Source organism: Dipodomys merriami, unplaced genomic scaffold (assembly GCF_024711535.1).
Source record: "Dipodomys merriami isolate MVZ:Mamm:240054 unplaced genomic scaffold, mDipMer1.0.p SCAF_29, whole genome shotgun sequence".
Taxonomy (NCBI): Eukaryota; Metazoa; Chordata; class Mammalia; order Rodentia; family Heteromyidae; genus Dipodomys; species Dipodomys merriami.
The window spans coordinates 3,319,316-3,339,976 of NW_027204381.1; the positions used below are offsets into that span (position 1 = coordinate 3,319,316).

The window sequence follows — 20,661 nt, forward strand, 5'->3', positions numbered from 1 at the left end:
TCACTGGTGTCATTTATTGGTGTTATTAAAAATTAATATACCAGGAACTTTATATTCATTCTCTCCTTCAATCCTAGAAATTCTAAAAAATTGTTATTGTCTCTAGTTAACACTGAAGAACATTAAGTCTAGTCTTGTAGCTAGGTGAAATCAGAAAGATTCAAAGCCTCCGTGTTATTACTCTGTGTGACTGTTTCTTAACTTATTCACAATATATTGGATTAAATTTAAATTACTAATTGTAACAGAGCAAAGAAAATGGGTTGAATACATCAACTAATGGAACTGTCCATCAATTGAAATTATAGAAATACAAAAATCCAGGCCCAACTGACCAGCTTTGCAAGACAGGCAAAATGTCTGTGAAGGATGCATGGAGAAACCATCGCTTGACCAATAATTAGTATTAGAATATTTTGTATAAAAACTGCTTAGCATTTCCTCAGACTCCTGTACTTCTGAACCTGCAATGCTGAATGTTATCACAGCTCATAGAAAGAGTTTATACTATTTGTTCTGACAAAATAAATATCAGCTAAAAATCTTAACTGTCACGTAGAAATTACACACAGTGGCATGAATAGATAAATGAACATGTGTTTTGTCAATAAAGCAGTGGTTAGGGGATGCAATAAATAGTTACTAAAAACCAACCACTTACCTGGAAACTAAAAAATGTTCAATCTGATCTATAATAACTTAGGGTATAAGAACCCTAATTATACAAGCTGAGTTCTATTTTCACTTAGCATATAGAAAACCACAAGAGAACATCAAGAATGATGTCAGGGAGAACAAAACAAAAACATACATTTAATGCACATTACACAGCTGATATCTCAGGAAAAACTGTCAAATACAAAATACAATAAACAAATAAAAACAAATACAAATACAGCAAGCAAGAAGCCTAGGATTCAAGGACTGATAAACCATTGGCCAAGTATAGAAGGAGCCACTGTAGATGCAGATACAAAACTGAAATTTTCAATCAGCTCTTAAAAGGCTCAAGTATACCCTATGGTGACCCTATGTTTATTATCCCTAGGAGCCTCAAACAAAATGACAATGAACAATTCTCCCACCACTTCTCATATGTACTCTACTAAGTATGCATGAGGATAATCAGAAGCACAGTATGAGACAAATTAAACACATCCCTTCTGTGGACCATTTTTGTAGTCATCTAGACTTGACTTGATAAATTCTATCTTTTCTTTGTTCTTTTATTTCCATACCTTTATCTAGATGAAGCAAAATCTTTTAATTTTATGTTAAAATAATTTTAAGTGCATTTCCAAATCCTACCAGAAAAACATCATGAAATTCGTTGTAAACTCTTCCGAAATAATGCAATACAGTAGGAAACACATCCTTCTTCATTCTATAAAGTCACTATTACCAAAGTAAATTCTTCACAAGAGATTAAACAGACTACAAATGCCCCTTATGATTATTAGTGTAAAAATACCTCACAAAAGATAGAAGACCAACTCAGGCTCTAGTGACTCACACCTGTAATCCTAGCTACTTAGGAGGCTGAGATCTGAGGATCATGATTCAAAGCCAGCCCGGGCAAAAAAAGTCCCCATGAGACACTTATCCCCTAGTAACCACTCAAAATCCACAAGTGGTTCTGTGGCTCAAAGTGATAAAGCATCAGCATTAAGCAAAAGATCTCAGGGACAGCATCTAGGCCCCTGAGTTCAAGCCCCACAACTGACCAAAAAAAAAAAAAAAAGATAGGATATCAAATATAACAGGTTCACAGGTGATATACACCATCATTAAATAGTACTGATCACAGGAATGTTTAAATTTAATTTATTGACATAAACTATATTAAAAGCATCATATTCATGAAACAAAGTATATAATATGGATTTTCTCAACAGACTCACCAAAAGCAGTTGAAAAATAAGACAGTTTTATCATTTACAATGTCTACAAGTATGAAAGAAACCTAAATCTGATAAAGATTACCTGTGAAAAAACACACAATAAATGTTACATTTTATAGTAAAGTTGGAATATTTGTCCCCTAAGATTAGAAACTTGATGAGGATATTGAATTTCTTTAGTATTATAGTGGAGGTTCAGTCCAGTGCAGTGAGGTAAGAAAAACAAAAGGCATATGAAAATGGTGAATAAAACATTAAAAGTATGATTATTTCCAAAGAGCATCCTTTCACATTCAGAAATTCATTAAAAACTCACTAAATTATTATAAGTATTCACAATCCTGTTGTAACTTCAACTTTGTTCTTCATTATGTTGTATTTTAAATCCTTGAGCAAAATGCAATAAAAGTTCTTACCTGCTAAATCCAGAGCTCCTATTATTTCTAGTTTGTTTCTAGTGAAGGATAATTTTCCAGGCCTTGGATCACATATTTCTGCCTTATAAATTTCAAGGTTTTGTTGATTAGATGGTATACATTGTAAATTTTGTAATGATAAGTGTTTTCTGTTCTGTTCTCTTTATAAACTTTTTTGTAATTGAGCATAAATTAATTGCACAAAAGGATTTCATTATGGTATTTGCTCCAATGAATTTTGTTATGGCAGGCAATTCAGTTACTTCTAGACCTACTTGACCAAACCAAAGATTACTTTTAGGATTTGGTACACGTGGTTCCAGAATATTTTCATTCTAAAATAATCTCACAACTTGGGCATGACCTATTTGGGAGTCTCTTGCTAAAATCCATGTGTTCAGTGGCATCTGCTTACTCTGGCTGTTAGGAATTTAAGTAGTCCTAAGCCTTCCATAAACTTAGAGAGTACTTTTTTTATACCTTTTCAATTATTTTTCTTTTGCCTGTATATTTTTCTTTGCCTGCCTCACAGGTTTTTCTTCCATTCCTTTTCCTTTTAAAAAACATTGTTTTAAGATATTGCAGTCTCACTGTGTTGCTCTGTTGCCTGAACTAATTTCTGATTACTGCACTTGAGCCATCATTCTGCATTCCACACCTCCTCCTGCCTCATCTCTAGAGTAGCTGAGATTACAGCCCACCCAATAGGCCTGAATGGATTATGCATGCACAGATTGGCAGCAGGCCAGGGATATGAGGGGACTGCACTTTTGCTCAGTTGTAAAAGGAGTGTTAAAGCTTTGGAGACCTTGAGTTCAAGCCACAGCATCAAAAGCAAACAATTAGAAACGGGTCTACACTGGGTGCCAGTGGCTCACACCTGTAATTCTAGCTACTCAGGAAGCTGGGATCTGAGAATCTCTGTTGGAAGCCAGCCCAGAAAGGAAAGGCCATGAGATCTTTATCTCCAATTAATTACCAAAAAGCTGAATGAAAGTGGAAGTGTGGCTCAAGTGATATAACCTTGAGCAAAAAACCCAGGGATAGTCAGGCCCTGAGTTCAATCCCCAGGGCTAACAAAAGGAAAAGGAAAGGGGAAGAAGGGGAAGAGTAAAAGGAGGAGGGAGGGGGGGAGGAGGGACAGGAGAGGAGGATATCCTTCAGCTAAACTGAGATTCTAGAAAAACAGAAAACAATGATGACACTGACCAAGACAAGACGACATTGACCAAGATATATTCTATTCATAAAATGGCTTTGTTGAATGGTAATAGCTTTGTACAAGACTTAAAAAAAAAAAACAACAAACAAAAACAACTTTTAGCCACATTAAAAGAAGAAACAGAGGCCAGTTTTCCAAGGCTGTTCACCCTGCCTCTCACGGCCATTTCTTTCACCTGTGAAATGAACTAATACTTAACTGGCTGTCCAAATGGAGGAGAGGTCACTCTCCTGAGGGGCACATCCATGCCTGCAGACGCTCCTTAAAGTGTGTCTGTTGGTTGGTTTTGTGTTTGTGTTTCTGGCCTGGCCTGTGTTTACCTGTGCTAACTTGGCATCTTCAGTCCGGCCTGGCCTTGTCCTTAGCCAGCTGGAACGCCAGCCTGCTGAGGCCATCCCTTCAGACTGGAGACGCAAGGCCCACGTAACAGGAAAAAAGGGGTCGAAAACTTACAGTTCCGGGGCAGGGAGCACAGGGTGCGTCAGGAGGCCAAGCAGGAAATGAAACGTTCTCAGGGAGTCTCGCGTGGTGTGTCCTCTCGGGCCACGTCCTCTCGAGGTAAAGTCTCCTGAGGCGTCAAGTCTCGCGGGGCCGTCAAGTCTCACGGGGGCGTCAAGTCTCGCGAGGTGCAGTCTTGCATAGTTGGCGCCGAGTAACGGTACCTAGTCAGGAACACCCGCGAAGAGTGTGTGTGGTCTTGAATTCTAGACAATGTTAGAATGTTCTGGAAGCCCAGGCAGCCGGGCCAAGAAATGCCCCTGGGTTCGTTATCGCCGTAGCGATGGCATGAGCCGTTTGCGTACTGAACAAAGGTGGAAACAGCGTTGACGGAGCCCCACTCTGCTCCTCTCACGAGGAAGTTAGACTTGTATTCAAAATGGGTGCTGAGGCAAGGGGGGAAGACAAGCTTTTTCTGTTTGTCCACGCTGCAAGAAGCCTCGCTCCCAGGTAGCTCCCTTACTTCCAGACTGCTCCCCTAACGCCTTAGGGAATCGTCTAGAAATGCCCTCCATATAGAGCTAAGCTGTGTGTGTGTGTGTGTGTGTGTGTGTGTTGGTCCTGGAGCTTTAACTCAAGACCTGGACACTGTCCCTGAGTTGTTTGTCCCCCCTCCCCCCCCCCCTTTGAGTTCTTTTGTTTTCGCTTTTGTTTTCTCAAGACTAGCACTTTACCAGTTGAGCCACAGCTTTGCTTCTGGCTTTCAGGTGGTTCATTGGAGATAAGCATTTCGTACCCATAAACTGCTTTGTTGAATGGCAACGTCTGTATACTACTACTTAAAAATAATAAAAAGTATTTTTAAGAAAATAAAGAGACGCTAGAAGAAAGTATCAGAGTCTTAAAGACTTTCCTATCTGGGTTGGCTTAAAACGGCTATCCTCAGAACTCAGCACTCCTTAGTAGCTAGGATTATAGGCGTGAGCTATTGGTGCCCAACTTTAGAGTTAAGTTTTATATTTTCCTTTCTTATAGGAACATACTCATGTATTGCTAGTTGTTGAAGATCTGAGAAAAAACAAAAGAGCAGTTTACTGGATCTTCTATTTAAGTTGCATAAAACTGAGACACTCCCATAGGTGTTGTTCATAGGTAAGTCTTTCATTTTGAGGATTGCTGTGATATATAGAGATTTGTATAAGTGAACATTTTTAAAATACTGTTTTCCAGTGGGCACCAGTGGTTCACACCTGTAATCCTAGCTACTCAGGAGCCTGAGATCCGTGGGCCATGGTTCAAAATCAGCTCAGATAGAAAAAGTACATGCAGTGTTTATCTCCTGTTAGCTACCAAAAAAAAAAAAACAGAAATGTAGCTGTGGCTCAAGTGGCAGAGAATTTGCTTTGAGCGAAAAATGTTAAGGGACAGTCTCAGGCCCTGAGTTCAATTCTTAGTACCAACACATACACACACACACACACACACACACACACACACACACACAAATATAAATACTATCCACTTAAGATTTTCCATGGTTAGTAAGAACATGTTTGTTTTTGTTTTTGTTTTGTAAATAAGCCAGTCAATTACTCTCTGATATAAGTAAGACAATAAGATCCAATGGCCATTTACTGAGATTCTACAACAGTGGCACACTGAACTTTCTTTTAGGCACTGTCCCTGCACTCTTCAGCTAAGGGCGAGTACACTACCACTTGAGCCACAGTGCCACATCAGGTTTTCTAGTGGTTTATTGGAGATAAGAGCCTCATGGGGCTGGGCGCCCCTGGCTTATGCCTGCAATCCTAGCTACTCAGAAAGCTGAGATCTGAGGATCATGATTCAAAGCCAGCCCTGGCAGGAAAGTCTGTGAGAATCTTATCTCCAATAAACCACTAGAAAATTAGAAGTGGAACTGTGGCTTAGAGTGCTCACCTTGAGCTGAAGAGCAAAAAAAAAAAAAAAAAAAAAAAAAAAAAGTCTCATGGACTTTTCTGCCTGGGCTGGCTTTGAACAGAGATCCTAAGGTCTCAGCCTCCTGAGTAGCTAGGATTACAGGTGTGAGCCACCCACGCCTGGCTGAACTTTCTTTTAATATGTAAAGAACAGCACTTCGTCTTTTACCTAATGTGGTAAAATATTGCAAGGGAGTCCCTTCTGGAATAGCTGTTTTAATTTATGGCTAATCTCAGGTAAACATGTCCTGTCATCTATAGAATTGAGAAATTTTGGATTGAAACCATCTGACTGTGCATTCATTTTCTAAACCTCATAAACTGCATTCCAGTACCTAGAAAGAATCTCTTCCTTTTGGCCTTCCAGGCAGTCATCAGTCAGGACCCTTAATTATCGATTTCTTTCTACAATTCCCTTCATTTTGACACATTATTTGAACCTGACCTGTCATTGGGTGGTCCTGCTACCTCAAAAGCTGTCAAATCTTGAGTAGTTGATATTCCATACCTGTAATACATCTGGGTTTGGATTAGAGCAGATGACCCTTCATTCCTTATTAATATGGTCACAGAATACCTCTTCGTATCCTTGAACCTGCTATCCTACCACATTACTATTATGGTATTCATTTTTATGATTTCTCCATGGATTTTGAATGTCTTTTGGCCACAAGGATTAATTTTTCTTTGGGATACTTATAATAATCAGATATAATTTTTGAAGAATTGAACCATGATAATCAGTGGTCTGAAAAAGATCTCTAAAGTATTTCCTTTCCCTTATTCTGCCTTCTCTCCCTTCTCTACACACTAAAAACTTCACATTTTGGTGTTTCATTCCATCTCTTTCTTTTGCCAGTATTGGAGTTTAAACTCAGGTCCTAATTTTTACTTACCTGGTGCTCTACCACATAAGCCACATTTACATCCTGGCTTTTGTCTAGTTACTTTTGGAAATAGAGTCTAACAGCATTCTGTCCAGGATGACTTTGGACCTCAGTCCTCTGGATCACAGCCAGAAGAGGAGCTAAAACTGTATCAGCACCATCAGTGCCTAGCTCTTAGGAGATCTTTAAAAATTGTACAAACATTTTCCAAATATCTCAGTAAAACCTAACTACCCTGCCTTTAAATTCTGGATATTGTACACTCAGAACTATTCATTGTTTTCTATATATTATCTCATTTTATCTTTACCTGTGTCTTCACATAATTTTCTCACCACATAGGAAATGCACATTTAGGGCCAGTGAGTGTCTAACATACTTTTATATGTCTCTCCTTTTAATAAATGGCTAATGATGGATTAACTCATAAAACAAGCCAAAAGAAAGCAGAAGTGTATACATGTCATAGAGAAACAAGTTTTATATATATATATATATATATATATATGATATCTTTAGTATAGTGTAAAATACACATATATATTTAAAACATATATACATACTCAATGAGTAGTAACAGGATTTGTCAAATGGCATATAGTCATACAATGTCACAAATAAAAGGACCTTATTCTAGTTGTTACCTTTCATTGTACAAATGTGACTATGAAGGTTGTGCCATTGTAAATGACACAACCTTTTGTGTCATTCAGAAAGATAATTCTGAAAAAGCTATAAATCTGGAAATAAAATTCAGGTCTTTTACTTTCTTAATTGTTATTTCTTGAACCATACTATTCTGTTTAACAAGTATTATAATGATCACTAGCATTATTATACTTAACTGTGTATAAAACCCACCAGTGTGTTTTATTAGAACCCTTAAATATCTTCACATAGTCTAGGCATTGCTTTTGCCACTCACTTCACATTAGTTCCTGCTCGTAAATGGACAGGTTCTTCAATGTGCATTCCCTATCCAAAAGCAAGATCCACATTCGAAAGTGTTCATATATATTTGCTGGAAAATCTCACTCAGGAGAATCACTAGATGTATTAGCCCAAAATTTACCAGAAGATATTCTTTTTTAAAAAGTTTTTATTTTATTGAAAAGATGCTGTACAGAGGGGTTACAGTTACAAGATTAAGGTAATGAGTACATTTGTTGTTGAACATTGTTACCCACTCCTTTGTGCTTTCTTCTTATTTTATTTCATGTTTTCCTTCCATTGGTATCGTTCTTATTATACAATGAAAACACAGTATGAGGCATGGTCTGGCTTCTAAATAAAAAGACATTGAAATATTATGCAATCATTTCATTCATATTGATTTCTTTTTCAGAATATTGCCTTTTGTCTGAATTTCATTCTTTAACTATTCTGTCAACTTTCCGAGATCCTTAGTTTTCCAAGTGCCAAATTCAATCTTTTATAGCTGCCAAATTGAACTCAAGCTTTTATAGGTTCTTACTAACAATTGTGTCCCTGGGTCACATATTTAGTGATAATGTTAATAAGGCTTATGGTTATCTTTGATTGAGTTTCTATATATTGTGTAGTGATTTTGTTGTACACTCTGGAAGAAACATAGTTTATGGCCTTGCTATTCAAATTGTAATACAGACATCAACTATGACAAAAAATAAATCTTATTTAAAATGCAGTGTCAGACTATCTTTCCAGACCTCTTCAATCAAAATTTGTACTTTAAGAAGATCTACTGAGAACTCCTATGCAAACTGAAAGCTGTTACTACTGTAGTTGGGGTTTCTTCCCATAGGCACAAATGTTAACATGCTTGCATTTGCATGTTGTTGAAATGGAAACAATGGAATGATTACAGAAAGAAGGATAGTTTTATGATGTGGTAAATTGAAAATGGTTCAGATTCATTAAATGTGGAAATCACTACTATTAATAGTCATTGTAGTAGCTGGAGGCAGAATAATATTGAAATATCTGGAGATTCTGAATTTAAATTGCTTCCTATATGAATTTAAATATGCTCATTCATTTGCATATATCATGAGAAAGAGACAGAGATAGACAGAGACAAAGAACAGTTTAGGAACCATGAGAACCATTTAGGAACCATAGATTGGAACAACTTGATCTGTGCAATAAGTTTATTGAACGAAGTACTTCCCTGTGGCTTATATAATGCACTCAATGTGGTGAGATCTTAGAGATGCTTTAGGCAAAAAACAGCCAAATATTTATCCCAATCTTGCTTATGTAATTTTTATACAGGCATAGCAGGTAGTAAGTAGAGACATTAAATTGATATAGACTAATGGAAAAAGTTTAGGCACAGTTTTCTGTAATATGTTCATTCAACTAGTTGATCTGGAAAATCTTCCAGAGATTAATTGGTTCTGAAAATACACTGTGAGCATAACAGATAAAACATTTGTGATGACAGAGCTCATCTGACAGGAACTAAAACCTAGTCAAATTTGTTGCTTTCTGTGGTTAGGGTTACTCCTCCGTTGAGACAATTTTATCTATACTATAGAGTTTTAGTGCAGGTTTAGTGGGATTCTGTTAAGTGTTTAGAAATTCAGTAAATCTAATTCCAATTACCTTTGTTCTTAAATAAGCAATGGAAGCCACTGAAATTTTATTCATAGGGAAGACTTCTAAGATCAACACCAATATTTGTATTTGTCATCCTCTTCTTACATATGTAGTTAGTAGGAAACAAATACATTTGTTTCAATTAAACCAAATTTCCTCATCTTCTGCTGCTATGATACACAAAGTTAAGTCTAAATACTCCATTTGCTTATATATCCAGTTTTTTCTTATAAGCAGAGATTCAATCACAGTGGAAATGGTAATAAAATGTGACATATAATTTTGAAGTTTTTATTTTCAAAATAAATTTTGATGTATTTTATAGAAAGTTTAATAACAATGAATTGGAAAATATGATCTTGAGAGATTGCTAGTGGCTAGTGGCTCACTCTTATAATGGTATCTACTCAGGAAGACTAGATCCAGAGTATCTTGGTTTGAAGCCATCCCAGACAGAGTGTCCATGAAATTCAATCTTCAAATTAATCAGCAAAAGTAGGACTGGAGGCATGGCAAAAGTAGTATAGTGCTGGTCAAGTAAATGTAAGATCTTATGTTCAAACTCTAAGAAAAAAAAGTAGGTTTATGGGTTTCTGACCATGTTTCAACACTTGCTAGTTTCATACTCTTTGAATTTAGATCTAGTGTCTTCAGATATTTTGCATTATTACAGAATTCTTACCGAATTTAAATGTAAAACCTGAATGTTATAGAACAAAACAATAAATGTGTGTGAGGAGGCAATGTAGATTGTTTTCACAAGTTGATAGATATTTTCTTCTGAGTAAAATTGAGTTTTGTTCACCGTACCACATGTGTGCTATTATTTTTATCTATTTCACTCATATATATATTTTTTAGTAAGAGAATAATTTTTATTCAGGCTAGAATTTTTATTTCTTAAGATTCACTTGCAATATGCAATGTGTGTATCAAATAATCCAATATATGTATATATATTTAACTCTCAAATATTTAAAGATTGACACATAATACTGATTCTATACTTATGTCAGCTATAATAGAATTTAGTCTTTTGCCTTTTTTTAATATTATTTTATTTTATTTGAAAACATACTGTACAGAGGGGCTACAATTACATGGGCAGGATAATGCATACATTTCTTACCAAGCATTGCAGCCTCCTCCTTTGTTTACCCTTCACCTCCCTTCCCAGCCTCCCCCCTCCCCCCACCCAATTATACCCCCCTCCCCGCCCCCCACCGACATTGTAAAGCTGGTTTTGACATGACATTTTGTACTTCTCATTGTTGCAACAGGTCCACCTGAATCCTTAAACGACTTGTTTGCCCCCATCTCCTCCACATGTTATACTGACATCAAATATAGTGAAAGCGGGGGTTACACTGTGGGGGAGGGACATACAAAGCAACAAAGAAATAATCTTATAAATGCGTTAGAAACATATGCATGAAAGAAACGAAAACATTAAAATACATGTTTAAGGGTTCATTTTCCTAACATCACATTATCTGATCTTTTCTGCTTGACTCATACCTATACTAGATATTGCAAATAAGGGAAACCATGGGACCTATGCTTCTTTGGGCCTGGCTTACTTCACTTAATATAATTTTTTCCAAGCCTTTCCATTTCCTAACAAATGGGGAAATGTCATTCTTTCTGATGGAGGCATAGAATTCCATTGTGTATATATACCACATTTTCTTGATCCATTCATCTATTGAGGGGCATCTGGGTTGGTTCCATATCTTAGCTATGGTAAATAATGCTGCAATAAACATAGTTGTGCTGGTAGCTTTAGTGTGGTCTTGTTTGTAAACATTTGGGTAAATGCCCAAAAGTGGGATTGCTGGATCATAGGGGAGATCTATGTGAAGTCTTTTGAGGAACCTCCATACTGCTTTCCAAAGTGGTTGAACAAGTTTACATTCCCACCAACAATGAAGTAAGGTTCCTTTCTGTCCACATCCCCTCCAGCATCTGTTGTTGTTAGAGTTCTTGATTTTTGCTGTTCTAACTGGAGTGAGGTGATATCTCAATGTTGTTTTGATTTGCATTTCTTTTATGGCTAGGGATGTTGAACATTTCTTCATGTGTCTATTGGCCATCCTTCTTTCTTCTTCAGAGAAGCTTCTCTTTAAGTCTTTCGCGCACTTATTTATTGGGCAGTTGTTTCTTTGAGGATTTGTTGTTGGGTGGTTTAATTTTTTGAGTTCCAAGTATATTTTAGATATGAGACCCTTGTCCGTTGTATGGCTAGTAAAGATCTTCTCCCAATCGGTGGGCTTTCTATTGATCTTGCTAGCTATGTCATTTGCCCTGCAGAAGCTCTGCAACCGTATGCAATCCCATTTGTCCAACCTTTCTTTGATTTGTTGTGCTTCCAGGTCTCTATTCAGAAAATTTCGACCTGAGCCAAGGAGACCTAGGGTTTCTCCTATTCCATCCTGTAATGTTTTCAGAGTGTCTGCTTTGAGTTCAAGGTCTTTGATCCATTTGGAGTTGATTCTGGTGCAGGGTGATATATAAGGATCTAGCTTTAGTTTTCTACATGTAGTTAACCAATTTTGCCAGCACCATTTACTGAAGAGGCTGTCTTTCTTCCATTCTATTGTTTTAGCTTCCTTATCGAAGATTAGATGGCTATAGGTCTGTAGGTTCATTTCTGGGTTTTCAATTCTATTCCATTGGTCCTGGGGTCTGTTCTTATGCCAATACCAAGCTGTTTTGATTACTATGGCTTTATAGTAGAGTTTGAAATTTGGTATTGATATTCCTCCAGCAGTGTTCTTTCCGTTGAGGAGCGTTTTTGCTATTCGGGGTCTTTTATTGTTCCATATGAATTTTTGGATTGCCTCCTCTATTTCCTTGAAGAATGAGGGTGGAATTTTGATAGGTATCGCGTTGAATTTGGAGATAGCCTTGGGAAGTATTGCCATTTTCACGATATTAATCTTGCCAATCCAGGAGCATGGGAGGTTTTGCCATTTTTTAAGTTCTGTGTTGATTTCCTTTTTCAAGATTTTAAAGTTTTCATCATAGAGGTCCTTCACTTCTTTGGTTAAGTTAATTCCTAGGTATTTTATTTTTTGTGGGGCTATTACAAATGGAGTTGCTTTCCTAATTTCAGCCACACTTTTCTCATTGTTGGCATATAGAAAAGCCATTGATTTTGGGGGGTTAATTTTATAACCTGCTATTTGCCAAAGTTTTGAATCAGCTTGAGTAATTTGGGAGTGGAGTCTATGGGATTCTTTAAATACAAGATCATGTCATCTGCAAAGAGGGAGAGTTTTATTTCTTCTTTCCCTATTTGGATCCCCTTTATGTCTGCATCTTGTCTTATTGCTGTAGCTAGGCATTCTAATACTAGATTGAAGAGAAGTGGAGAGAGTGGGCATCCTTGTCTTGTTCCTGAGTTAAGAGGAAATGGCTTTAGTTTTTCACCATTGAGTATAATGCTGGCTGTAGGTTTGTCATATACAGCCTTTATTGTATTGAGGAATGTTCCATGGATTCCTAATTTTTCCAGAATCTTCATCATAAAGGGGTGTTGGATCTTGTCAAATGCTTTTTCTGCATCTATTGAGATAACCATGTGGTTCTTATTCTTGCTCCTGTTGATGTGATGAATAATATTAATTGATTTGCGTATATTGAACCAGCTTTGCATCCCTGAAATGAATCCTGTTTGATCATGGTGTATGATTTTTTGGATGAATTGTTGAAGTCGATTGGCCAAAATTTTGTTGAGAAGTTTTGCATCAATGTTCATCAAAGAAATGGGTCTATAGTTCTCTTTCTTTGATGAGTCCTTGCCTGGTTTTGGGATGAGGGTTATGATGGCTTCATAGAATGTGTTCGGTAGTGAGCTTTCTCTTTCAATTTCATTGAAGAGTTGGAGGAGTATTGGTGTGAGCTCTGCTTTGAAGGCCTTGTAAAATTCCGCTGTAAAACCATCTGGTCCTGGACTTTTCTTAGCTGGGAGGTCTCTTATTGCTGTGTCTATTTCAATGCTTGATATGGGCCTGTTAAGCTGGTTTAACTCATCTTGGTTTAGTTTTGGCATGTCAATATTTGCTAGGAAAAGGTCCATTTCTGTCAAGTTCTCAAACTTATTAGCATAAAGTTTTGAGAAGTATTCCCTTATAATGTTCTGAATCTTGGTTGTTTCTGTGGTGATGTTTCCATTCTCATCTCTGAGTTTATTAATTTGGGTGTGTTCTCTCCTTTTTCTGATTAGATTTGCTAAGGGTCTGTCAATTTTGTTAAGTTTTTCGAAGAACCAACTCTTTGTTTTGTTGATTCTTTCTATAGTTTTTTTGGATTCTAATTCATTTAATTCTGATTTAATTTTGATTATTTCTTTCCGTCTACTGGATTGGGGTTTATCTTGCTGCTCTTTTTCAAGGAGGTTTAGATGTGTCATTAAATTGTTAGTTTCCGATCTCTCCAATTTGTTGATGTAGGAGCTCAGAGCTATAAACTTGCCTCTGAGTACTGCCTTTGCTGTGTCCCAGAGGAGCTGGTAATTTGTGTGTTCATTTTTGTTGAATAGCATGAACATTTGAATTTCCTTTCTAATCTCTTCCATGACCCACTCATGATTCAGCAGTGTGTTGTTCAGCCTCCATGTGATACCGGACTTTCTTTGGTGGCTTTTGGTGTTGAGTTCTAATTTTATTCCCTTGTGGTCAGAGAGAATGCAAGGTATAACTTCAATGTTTCTGAATTTAGACAAGTTTGCTTCGTGTCCTAAAATGTGGTCTATTTTAGAAAACGTTCCATGTGCTGCTGAGAAGAACATGTATTCTGATGCTGCTGGGTGAAATGTTCGGTAAATGTCTGTTAAGTCTAGTTGATCTTTGCAGCTGTTTAGATCTGCGGTTTCTCTGTTGAGTTTTTGCCGAGTTGATCTATCTAGTGGGGAGAGTGGTGTGTTAAAATCCCCAACAATTAATGTCTTTGGATCTATATGGGATTTGAGGGAAAGTAGTGTTTCTTTGATAAATTTGGGTGCTCCATTGTTTGGCGAATAGATATTTAGAATTGTAATATCCTCCTGAAGGAGAGATCCTTTAATTAGTATGTAGCGACCTTCTTTATCTCTTCTCACGAATTTTAGTTTGAAGTCTATTTTATCTGATATTAGGATTGCAACTCCCGCCTGTTTATGAGGGCCGTTTGCTTGGTAGATTTTGTTCCAGCCTTTAACTTTGAAGATGTGTTTGTTTTTATGGGCAAGATGTGACTCCTGCAGGCAGCAGATAGAAGGGTCTTGTTTTTTAATCCAACTAGACAGTCTATGTCGCTTAATTGGAGAGTTCAGTCCGTTAACGTTAAGAGATAGTACTGAGAGGTATTTGGGAGTTCCTGCCATGTTATCCACCTTCTTGGGGGCTGCGTAAACTGGGTTCTTCCTAAGGTTCTTGGATTTTCAGTTTGGGTGCAGTTTCTTGGCCTTTGTTGCGTTCTTGTTGGTTTTCTATGTGTAGGACATCTTTAAGAATCTTTTGTAGGGCTGGTTTGGTGGAGATGTATTGTTTCAATTTTTCTTTGCTATGGAAGGTTTTTATTTGGCCTTCAGTTATGAAGGAGAGTTTAGCTGGGTACAGTATTCTTGGTTGATAATTATTTGTTTTTAGGGCATGGCATATGTCATTCCAGGCTCTTCTTGCTTTGATTGTCTCTGCTGAGAAATCTGAGGTAATTCTAATTGGTTTCCCTTTTTAGGTGATTACCCTTGTCTCCCTGACAGCTTTAAGGATCTTTTCCTTGGTCTGGGTTGATCCTGTGTGGATTATAATGTGACGGTGGGATGTCCTATTCTGGTCTGGTCTATTTGGGGTTCTAAAAGCTTCTTGTATCTGAATAGGCCTATCTTTTTGTATGTTTGGGAAGTTCTCTGCTAGGATCCTGTTAAACAAATTTCCTAGACCATTAACTTCTGTTTCTAGGTGCTCCTCTACACCCATTATCCTTAGATTGGGCCTTCTGATGGTGTCTTCCAGGTGTTGGATAGACCTATCATATTTCTTGGACTTGTCTTGGATGGTTGTATGTTCTTTCTCTATAATATCTAGGCTGTCTTCCATCCCTGAGATTCGATCTTCTGCATGGTCTAACCTGCTGTCAAGACTCTCTACTTTGTTTTTTATCTCTTTTCCTTCTAATTGGTCAGCTTTGATGGCTTCAAGTTCTTTGTTGAAGCTCTGTTTTAGGTCTTGTATGAATTTCTTTACTTCCTTAATTTGGTGTTCAGTGTTTGTTCTCAAATCACTTAGTTGATTGGTTATGGTTTCTTTGGACTCCCATTCCTTCTGTTGGGTTCCATTCAGCATTCCCTTTGTGGTCTCCCTGACTTCCTTCAGCTCTTTGTTAATGGATTCCATGAATGCCTTTAGTGATCTTTGTGTATTCTCTACCTGGTCTCTCAATTCCTGAATTACTCTTTGATTAGCTTCCTCCTGTCTGTGGGATTCTTGCAGTTCTCTTTCTTCCCATTCGTGGGAATCCTGCAGTTCTCTTTGAGTGTTCTCTGCCTGCTCACGCCATTCCTCCCTTTCTCTTTGAGCATTCTCAAGTTGTTCGCGCAAATCCTGTATCAGTTTTTGAGTAGCTTCCTCACGCTTACGATATTCCTGTATAAACTTCTGGGATGCCTCCTCTCTCTCCCTATCACACACATACAGAGTCCTTTGTACCTTGTCAAACTTCTCATTTATCATGTTTGCTATTAGTGTTTGTAGAGCTATTTGGGAACTCTCCTCTGGAGTATTCTTTATCTGTTCTAATCCCTGATTATCAAGATTGGGAATTGAGATACCCGAATTTGCCATTTTTCTTGTGTTTTTCCGGCTTACTCGGCCCATTTGAGATGAAGATTGCACCAGTTTTATGCTAGAACACTATCTTAAGGCAACCATCAACCAAAGTTTGCGTTTGTACAGTCAATAGTCTACAGATACAATCTAGTTCAACAGATACATCTATTCAACATCAAACAACTATATGTTAAAGTACTTCGAACCGCAGAAAAGAATTTGGAAAACCAGAAATTATTAGGATTAGGGAGAGATGTGGGTAAAAAATAGGAATAGATTGGTGTGGGGAGGCACAGGGAGAGTTAACTATGTCCTAATCACAATGCAGGAAATGGGTTGGGTAGGATGCAAGTAGAGAGAGAGAGAGACCAGAAAAAAAATAGAAACGTAAAAATTAATGTTATTATAGAAGTTAAAAGACCGTCTATTTAGAGAGGAATGTGAATATGTTCCGAGAAGGGGAGGGACATAGAGGAGATGTGGAAAACTTTAAGGATGAGAAAGGGAGAAGAAAAGATCAGAAGTTCAGTAGAGCTAGACAAAAAACAAAAAGATAATTAAGAAAGAAAGAAAAAGAGAAAGAAGACAAGAAAAGAAAGGAAAACGCTCATTCACATATTCCTAAGACAAAAATTATAAGATGAGAAAAAAAAAAAGTTACTGGAAAACAATTATTTTTTCAGAAGAGGCAAAAATTAAAGATTAATAAAAGTTTTAGAAGGGAAAAAAATATATATATAAGGTAGCAAAAAACAAAAAACAAGCAAAAAAAGAAAAGAAGAAGAAGAAAAAAAAAAGTCTTTTGATTTTTTTTTTGGGGGGGGGGGAGGAGTGGGAAGAATCCTGTATCTCCCTTTTGTCTCTAACCAGTCTCTTGTTGGAGTCTCTGGTCAGCTTGAGTTCCTGTGGCTTGATTGGTTTCTTAAGTCGGTTGGTTGGAAGAGGCAGAAAAATGCTCTGCTTTACCCAAGATTTTGAGATCCCCCTCCCAGATTAGTTTTCTGGGAGGGTGATCTGCTTTGAGAGTCACAAAAGAGGGGGATGTGGTGATGGGGCTAGGTTCTGGGTAGAGTTGAGGCCTTTCAACAAACAGTAGCTTTTCCCTGGGGCTATTTTGTGATAAAGCTCACAGCACCCAGCCTGGAGCCATTCTCAGGGTTTCTGTTTTTCAATTGATTGTGGTGGCTGCTAGAGGGAGGGGCAGCCTCTGGCTCTGGTTACCCAGTGAGGCAAGGCACTCATATGGCTTGTGCCTGAGCTGGGTGACTTTTCCCTGGATGGTGCTGAGTCTGGCAGGTCACTTCGCCGTTAAGTTCTTGTGACCTGCTAAATGACTCGTTTTATTCCAAGGCCTGAGCTGGAGCTAGCAGCTCCTCCGAGCTTTGTCGGTATCCAAGATGGAGATCACCGGTGCTGGGGGGGGGAGGGGTAGCCTTCCCTCCTCTGCTTCCTGAGAAGGAGTGAGGATGTCGGGCTTGTACTCACGCCGAATCTTGGATCCTGGGTCGTCTCTGGTCTGCAAACAGCAGGTTGAAGATTTCCGCTCCTTGTTGGTTCTTGTTGGTGTTGAGTAGAATCCGCTCGTCCGCTGCGTCTGGCTCCTTCGTCCCGGACTCTCTGTGTCTCAGGTATGGCCCCGCGGTGGTGGTCGCCGCCGCGACCCTGCCGCCGTAGCGGCAGCTGATATGTTTCCTTGGCTTCCCCTCTCTTGTCTAACTCTCTGTCCTGTGATGGCACACTTGGTGTGATTCTCTGGCTTAGGACTGTTCACTAGAACTCTAAAATTGCTTTCTATACGAGAGCTTGTTCAGATTCCAGCTTCTCCTCCGCCATCTTCCCGGAACTTCCATATATATTTTGTTTATCAAAGCTTTTCACTCATTCCGTGAGTCAATGAACTTGTTGTGTATAAAATAATTGCTTTTTTCTGCATGTAAAGTGATTATATGTGACCAGAGGAAAAAATTGCCCATTTGTATATGAAACCTGAAATTTATTTTCTGCTTGTATTCTCATTGTTGCTCAATGATTTGGAAACCATTTCAGAATGATGATTTAGATAACAGTTCTCAGAATTGTGAAATTTTTAACTAATAAAATTAGCCCACCCTTTCTGAAAATTGTTTTAATTCTAGAAAGATTCAATTCAACTTGTAAAACGTGGCAGCATCCCCTGCCAAGTTATGCTATGCTTATAATTTTGTAAATCCTTGAGCCCCATGGCTTTTATGCACTCCTTGAATTCAGCCATTTTTTGAAATATTCATCACATCCTGTGGTTCATCTAAGTGTTTTCTTACCTTACTCCCCATGCTGCCTCAGAGCTAATATAAGATTGATATTAACCTCCAGTTCTGAAGGAATCAGTAGGATGAGAGACTAGATCAATTCAAAAGCATTCTCTTAGTAGTATATTAAATGTAATTATAAGCCAAATTATAAAATATTGATACAAGTGTTACATGAAAAAAGGAAGCTATCTTTGCAGAATATTCCTATATGACAGTTCTATATATGGTTCTAGTCTTACCAAAAATTAAATCTGACTGGCAGGGGGGAAATCACTGAAGCCTTCTATACTTTAGCAAAAATAGCACTCTTGGTGGCTATCACAAAGCACTCACTGAAGATTCCCCTGGGTAATTCCAGATGCCATGTTGGTTTCAAATAAGCAACACTTGTGATTTAAAATATTTTCAACTGTGAACTTATTATACTCATTTTTATCTTTTAGTTGAATCTGAATTCTTGGAAGAAGAAAGAGGTGAGTTTTCATCTTGTCAGCACAGGGTCAAGCCCAGTAGATTTCCCCTGTGCCTCTCTGCTTTCCTCATTTATTCATGTTTCCCCACTTTGTTCATTTATAAAATATTTGAGCACCTGTTAAACAGTTAGCACTGAGCTTGTTGCCATCTGCCACATCATAAAGTAGGGACATTTTCCTTTAGTATATTTCCTGAACACTTGCTAAATGAAATAGTATGGTCCTGAGAGGAGAAGTTTTTTGTCCAGTTCATTTATGAACACATATACATTGACAAAGTTTACCTTAGAGGTGATAGAGAACACTAAATATATGTGCAATATGAGATTATTTACTTTAGGAAATTTGTATTATCCTTCCCTAGAAAAGCCAAAAACAATTACTACATGGAAAATATTTGGCACAGGGTGGTAACAGATGATAGGATAATGTTACTGACAGTAAAATTTTTCTGTAGGTCCCAAGAGAGGTTCAACTATTGACAGATGTGACAAACAAAATAATGAAAGATTTCTCCTACATACTCTTCAAACAGTCATATGATAAGAATGAGAACTATGTCACAAATTAAATATTAAAACTATTAAGTAGACATTTAATGAAAGCTATTGCTTCATGTGGTAAATATGAAGCAAAACAACTATTTCTGGATTAAATTAGTTTTGTCAGGATTATTTTCCAGTTAAAAATTGTAAACTCTACAAAATCAAAAATTGCATACATACAACATATGGATCCTTTAGCTAACTAAAATTAACTTCCTAAAGGAAAGGCACAAACCAGACAACTCTCTGAGATTTAAGACATCATCTTAAACTCCTTTTGCATAATTTTTGTTCAATTTTCTTATGAATATGGTGCTTTTAAACAGTAAATGTTTTAAAATTCAGCTCAATGCTTGAATCTGCACTTGTCATCTATTCATTCCCCACTTGATAGCAAATCATTCAAGTGAAAATACATCACCAAAATCCTGAGCAATTTGAATGCAAATTAAATCAATACAATAACTGAGAAGAATTTGCCCTTGGAAATAGTGCAAGTTCAGGCAGTTGTTTATGGGCTTTATTTTGTTTTAGTTTATCTCTACTAGTGTAACTATTCTTAAGGCATTCATTGCAAACTCTATTTTGAAGTGTGAAAAAGCTGGCAGCAAAAAAAAAGTACTTTTAGTCAAAAGATTAATGTAATCAAAAAGATAAGCAATGGATATCAGTTCTCATTCTAAACCAAGCCACGTAGGCTCTCACATTAAAATCATGAAATTCAGTTGTGAAAATAAATGTGAAATACTATTATCTGTGCTCATCATGTATTCATATACCTAAAAATAACTATTGAGTATTATTATAGTTTTAGGAAGTATGTATGGTAATCACAGAAGTTTTTCAGAATAGTAAGGTAGATAATTTTTTAAAAGATGCTATTTTTCAAGTTTGTATCCAAGAGCTGTTGATAAACATTTTCTACAACCAAAATAAACATCTGCAAAGGCTTGGCACTAAGAAATCAAATTCCAAATGTGAGTAGTAACTAAACATTCTTTGAAAAATATTTTACTGGCCTCTACTTTTTAGTATACTAAATACTAAGAATAGCAATTACACTAAAAAATTAAATTTTTGCCTTAGAAGCTTTGAGAAAATGATACAAAAATTCAGACCTTGTTATAATTCATTAAGTGAC

At 37.2% G+C, this 20,661-nt stretch overlaps 1 long non-coding RNA gene across 1 annotated transcript; it reads left to right on the top strand.

Moving 5' to 3' along the window:
- The first annotated feature begins 4,343 nt into the window (after window positions 1-4,343).
- Window positions 4,344-19,012, top strand: LOC138838747 (uncharacterized). Its single transcript, XR_011375740.1, has 3 exons — window positions 4,344-4,487; window positions 5,013-5,129; window positions 18,946-19,012. It is a non-coding gene; the product is annotated as an uncharacterized lncRNA (long non-coding RNA).
- Window positions 19,013-20,661: the final 1,649 nt, after the last annotated feature.